Genomic DNA, 5942 nt, shown 5'->3' on the forward strand with positions numbered 1-5942 from the left:
GTGGCAAAAATATTACGTTCGCCACACTATAGTAATTTAGTTTCAAAAACCAATTTATGTGATTTATACTGTGTTTTATTGCATGAATATTACACAAAAGTTTTATTCTTTCGCAAAAAATAACAAAACCACAATTAAATAATTATTAAGCGTTTTAAACTCATGTTATATGCAACGAAACAGTCTCTGAAAGTAACATTCGTCACTATGGAATGACCCTACTGAATAATAGATGTTTGACAATTTTCTTGATACTTGACTCGAAATAGTTCTCTTTCGACTTAACGGAGAGAAGAAAATACTGTGTCATTTACAGCCTGCTGCATGAGATATGTTTTTTAGTTTCCAGGCCATGTAAATCACTTGAAAAAGTAAGTTTTAGTTGGAGTTTCAGTATCACCTTTTACATCAGAATCGCTACTCATTGGTTACCCCCTCGCCCTTCAAAAATTGCTGATTTCAAGAAAAGTATTTTTCAGTTTCGGACAATATGGATATAACATTTGGAAAACAAACCAATGATTCCTAAATCAAATTCGGCTGTTAAAATAATTCGTTAACTTGGGGTTCATTATTCGGTAAAAAGGGGTTTTTACCTTCATTTTCGTAGGGAAAAAGAAAAATTTGCTAAATCGCGAAATTCGTTAAATAGAGGTTCGTTAAATCAAGGTCCGACTGAAGAAAGTTTTGTGATGGCAACAGCATGTGTTAGTTTTTAGGTAAAATAAAAGCAGCCAACGATTTTCCACGGTGACTCAAAGGAAATATTTGATTATCGTGGGTGATAAAGAGTAGAAGTAAAATAATATTTGGGAAGAAGAAAAAATGTGCACATTCAAGAAATATTCCCGTAATTCTTTTGTTGCCATTTTTCGTTAAAGAATAACTAGGCCATTTGTGGGATGATGCAAAACGGGAAAAAGAAATTCGCCAAATCCTCCGTTTTTGCTGCGTTATCATGAAGGTATTAGCCAAAGGGAATCCGAGGTACTAGTAACCAACGTGTAGAAAAAAACACCACCATAAAATGTGAAAAAACATAAAAGTTACTTTAGATCTCAAGGGGAAAATAATAATCAAAGAAAGAATATTAATGAACAAAAGCATGCCATTTGGTTTATTGGAAGAACGTATTCTTCATATGCGATGTTTTTTTCATTATCCAAAAAAAAAAAAAAAAAGCGAAAAAAACTAAAGCTTTACAGAAATCAGGATCAAAAGCATTTTTAAGTTATTTTTCCGGAAGCATAATAAGTCAAAGTAAGATTTTTTTTTCCAAACAACTTTTATTTTTAAAAGCATTTGTCATAGTGCCTGAAAACAAATCGGAATAAAAGTTGCCTACATTGTTTAGCGGGCGGTAGTTTTTTTTTTAAATAAACTAAGCAACTTGAGCATTAATTTTTACAGACGTATTGTTACCAATGCATGAAATACCAGTTTAAAATGTTTAAATGATTAGCCAAATGTTTTTGTAATGCAAAACTAATGATTAACAATATTATTGCTACTGTTTTTCAATAAATCAACACTTTTAGTGGTAAAAGTTGTGTTTACGTGTTGATTGCCTTTAAGTTTACAAATTCAAATTTGCACGCACCCAATTTCCGGAATCCGAGAAAACATTTTGCAATTCGATCAGTTTTACAATTATTATTTTATTCCCCCCTTCCCCCTTTATTATTCAACTACCTGCACTTTAATAATAGCAACTATTGAAAAGTTTAATTTTCAAATTTAATTTCAAACGTTGCATGCACTTTAGTTTTGCAATAAAACACGACGCGAAAATTTAAAACAAAAAAAAGGAATTAATATTTTAGTCAGTTTAGTGGTGTTTTCGCCTTTCCATAAGGGGAAAAATTGAAAATATTTTTTTTAAAAAACCGGAGTCGAAAGTTTCAAAATCTAGGAATCGGAGTCGGTTTGATTCTAGAAAATTTGAAAAATCTATCAAAATAGTGAATTTTCAAAACTTAAACTTAAATTTTAAACTTTAAAAGTTTTGATAGTATCTGAAAATTTTTGTTTTCAAAGTTGTTTTCAAATTTTATTTTTTGTTAATTGTTGAAATTACCTTTTGGCATCAAAAAATTTTGTTTGAAATAATTTTCACTTTGACTGAAAATAAAACATTTCAAGAATGTTGCTTCAAAGTATACGACTTACAAAAAAAAAAAAAAAAAGGTTCCACGAAAAAAAAAAACTGTTTATTTAAAAGGCTTCTACTCATTAAAAAAAAAGAAACGTTGATCTACAGCATCACCGTAAAAAAATCTGCGACAGCATGGTGCAGAATTCAGCTGTTTTACGGCGACATGGATTTTGTTCATACTAACGTTTGAGACCCTTAAAACTTTAAAGGTAGTAATTGTCTCACTCAAATTCAACCATAATTAACATATGATTTAAACCAAGGGGCGTACTTTCAGACCACCATGTGGAATGCATAATAATAAAAAATTAGTTTAAATCATTGTTACGATGTACCGAAGCACTTACTGAAGAGACCACATGATGACTTCACCACGAACATACTTTTGAAATAATGCTATTCCTTAGTTTCTTTTCGCTCAATCAGTCATTTTACAGTCTTCTAGAATGAATGTTCATTTAGCTACGCAAGTCAATTCACATTGCTACCATTTTTTCAACACCCTTTTATTAGCTTCACTTGTATGTATGTATTATCTATCTTGTAACGGAATCTTGCAAATCAAATTTCGCACACTTCCTGCAATCGGATTATTTTAAATTAAGCATGCTGTCTCAAGCTCGATAACAATGCAACTTTTTATAACCGAATTAATCAATTTACAATTAATTTTTAGTTTATTCCAACCTTAATCAATAGTTTCTCATAAAATTCGCTAATATGAGAACAAAAAAACCTAGCAAAAATAGGAATTAAATATCGATAGAAGCCCCTGATTTTTATGAAGCAGATAAAATTTGTTCTAATGTTCCAAGATAATTAGAAGGTGAATTATAATTGTTTTAAACTAATTTCGTGTCAAAATGTAGGTAAGCCTTCAAATGAAAATTCATTATTGATCATGGTCATTATTGAACAATGATTTTATTAAAATGTATCTCAAATTTTTAAAGTAATATAAATGGCGGTAGGCATTTGAATTTTTTGGCGGTCGAGACGTTTTCGAGTCCTGTGATATGATTTTCGCACAAATTGATTGCTGATTGGCATGTATTTGCTGGATTGGACAATTATTCAACAGGTAATTGATCGGAGCTGTTGAACGTTTTTAGAGCTCGACTGCTACACCTAAAGGTGTATCATTATTCTTTTTGGAGCTCGAGAGATCCCCGTTTCGAATGTTGCCCGAGCCCTTTAATCGTTTTTTTTTTTCTTTTTTGAAAGAGGAGGGGGGGGGGGGCATGTAAGTAGAAAATCTCGAAATATGTTAAATTATTTTATTTTTCGTAAAGCGAGTAAAGCTAAAAAAAAAGGAAATGAAAATAATAGTTTAAAAAACTGAAAAAACACGCTTTTTTTGCAATATGAATTAAAAAGTAAGGAATAATCTTTTAAAGTCAAGTATAACCAGATAACTGTCCAAGCAGTTAATTTTGATGTAAAAACAGCGCGGGGGGCGCTTCAAAGCATTTGCTTGAAATGTTTTTCTTTTGTTGTCTTCGTAAAAAGGTAAATAGATAGCACTCCACGGTTTTTTTTACATCGAAGTTAATTGTTTGGTCAGTTATTTTATCATACTTAACTTCCAAAGATTATTCTTTACTTTTCAGTTCATATTGCAACCAAAGCGTGTTTCTTTAGTTTTTTAAACTATTATTTTATTGCAACAGTTTTAAATTTATCCATTTTAATGTTCATGAAAATCGATTTTAACGATGAACAAATTGTTTGCTTTATTCCTTTATATTAGAAAAAATTAAATTAATAACTGTAGACAACTCTTCGTACTTTGTCACAGGGAAAACAAAAGCTAAAAATCTTCAGCCTTTTTCTACTTTCATATTTTACTCGGTTTTGAGTATGACAATTTTTCTAACATACTATATCGCCCTATGTCAACAAGAAGTAGGAAATGAGGCTTGCGTACGGAATTTTAAGCTGTAAATGCGTGACCTGCTTGACATAAAGCACAGAAATCGATACATTTAGCTATTGGTTTCCAGATGTGACGAAATTTATGGACAACGATATGCTGTACGTTGTTTAAAATTTCTCGTGCTTAGTCAGCGCAAGTTTCCGATATTCCTCATAAGACGATTTTCGCTGCTTTTGAAAAACAGAACGTATTTACGACTCCGTGGCGAAAAAGACAAAGGAATATCGGATTTTAAAGATTAATGCAGAAACTATTGTTTACAGTTTCTACAGGGTACGTACAAAAAGTTTCATTTAATATATGCATTTCAAAAGCTCCTTAGTATAACAGCAACTATACATAAATATATCTTTACTAATAATAAAACTGAAAGTCTCTCTGTCTGGATCTCTCTCTGTCTGGATCTCTCTCTGTCCGGATCTCTGTCAGTATCTCTGTGACGCGTATAGCGCCCACACCGTTCGGCCGATTTTCATGAAATTTGTCACAGAATTCGTTTGTAGTATGGGTTGCGCACCTTGAAGCGATTTTTTGAAAATTCGATTTTGTTCGTTTTTTATGCCAATATTAAGAACATTTTCCCGAACAAAATTATCATAAGATGGACGAGTAAATTACCAAGTTATCATAACGTGAAATCGTAACATGGACAAGCCAATTGGCTGGAGATTCATCATACATTATTTGTAAATATACAGGCGAATCAAAAGACCTTTTAGTTTTCTACTACGGGCAAAGCCGTGTGGGTGCCACTAGTATTGAGTAAAGAAATGAGGAGATATGAGAATGAGGTATAAAATTAGCCATTTACAGACTAGCAATAGCAGTAAAGACGTCACAGTACTTGCTGCAATAAAGAATAGAGCAATTTTCAAAGTACAAACAGTTTCAATGACTGTGACACGTTGAGGGGAAAAACAGAGAAAGATGGAAATATTTGAAATTTTTTTAGAAAAATGAGCGAAGAACCTTTTCTAAAGACAAATAATAAAATCATGTATAGTATGAATCTGAAAATTTGAACTATGACCTGGATAGCGTTAATCTCATTTTGGGATAATAGGGATGGGTAATGGCGCTTAGTTGAGTTGGGTTAATGTCATAGTAATTTTGCAAAAGTATTTCAACTGAAATCCGAGGACAATAACGCGTCCATTTTTCACTGAGCTCCCTAAAAAGAAGTAAAGATTGTCAAGGTCATATCTCAACTTATTTCAGAAATGCTATAGGCAATAAAATGTTAAAGACTAGTAAAAAATAAGATGGCAAAAAGAAGATAAAGTGTCAACTGCAGCACTAAAAGTTATACGAACTTAAAATAAATTACACCAAAAAAAAAAAAAAAAAAAAAACAATAAGTGTGAATTAACAAAAAAAAAAAAAAAAAAATGGAGAAAAAAGAGTGAACAAGAAATAATTGCAAACATGAAATCAAAACAGAGACGAAATATGGTATTGCTTTAAGATCATGAATTAAATTAGAATAATTTCGCATAGTTTGGAAACCTTTCCCATTATCAAGATCTAAAAATTTTAGGCGTTTTCGTAAAAATTTATAAGAGTTGAAATAAAAAGAGTGATTTGAATCAAACAGTACTGTACTATGCGAGAATTATATAGTTTTCCTTTTTTTCATTCTCTTTCTCCTGAAAAAACGCCAAAATCCCGAATTCCTGTATAATACGCAAACAGAGTCTCCTTTATCAAATCATTAACGCAAAAGTGAACAAGATAAATTTCTAATCACTCATCTGAGAAATAAAAGGAAAATTTTGCAAGCGCTACACTGAAGGAAAGATTTCTGCACCCAGTCACTGAATACTAAATCAATTAGCGATAGGAAATGCAGAA

This window comes from Uloborus diversus, chromosome 6 (genome assembly GCF_026930045.1).
Source record: "Uloborus diversus isolate 005 chromosome 6, Udiv.v.3.1, whole genome shotgun sequence".
NCBI lineage: Eukaryota > Metazoa > Arthropoda > Arachnida > Araneae > Uloboridae > Uloborus > Uloborus diversus.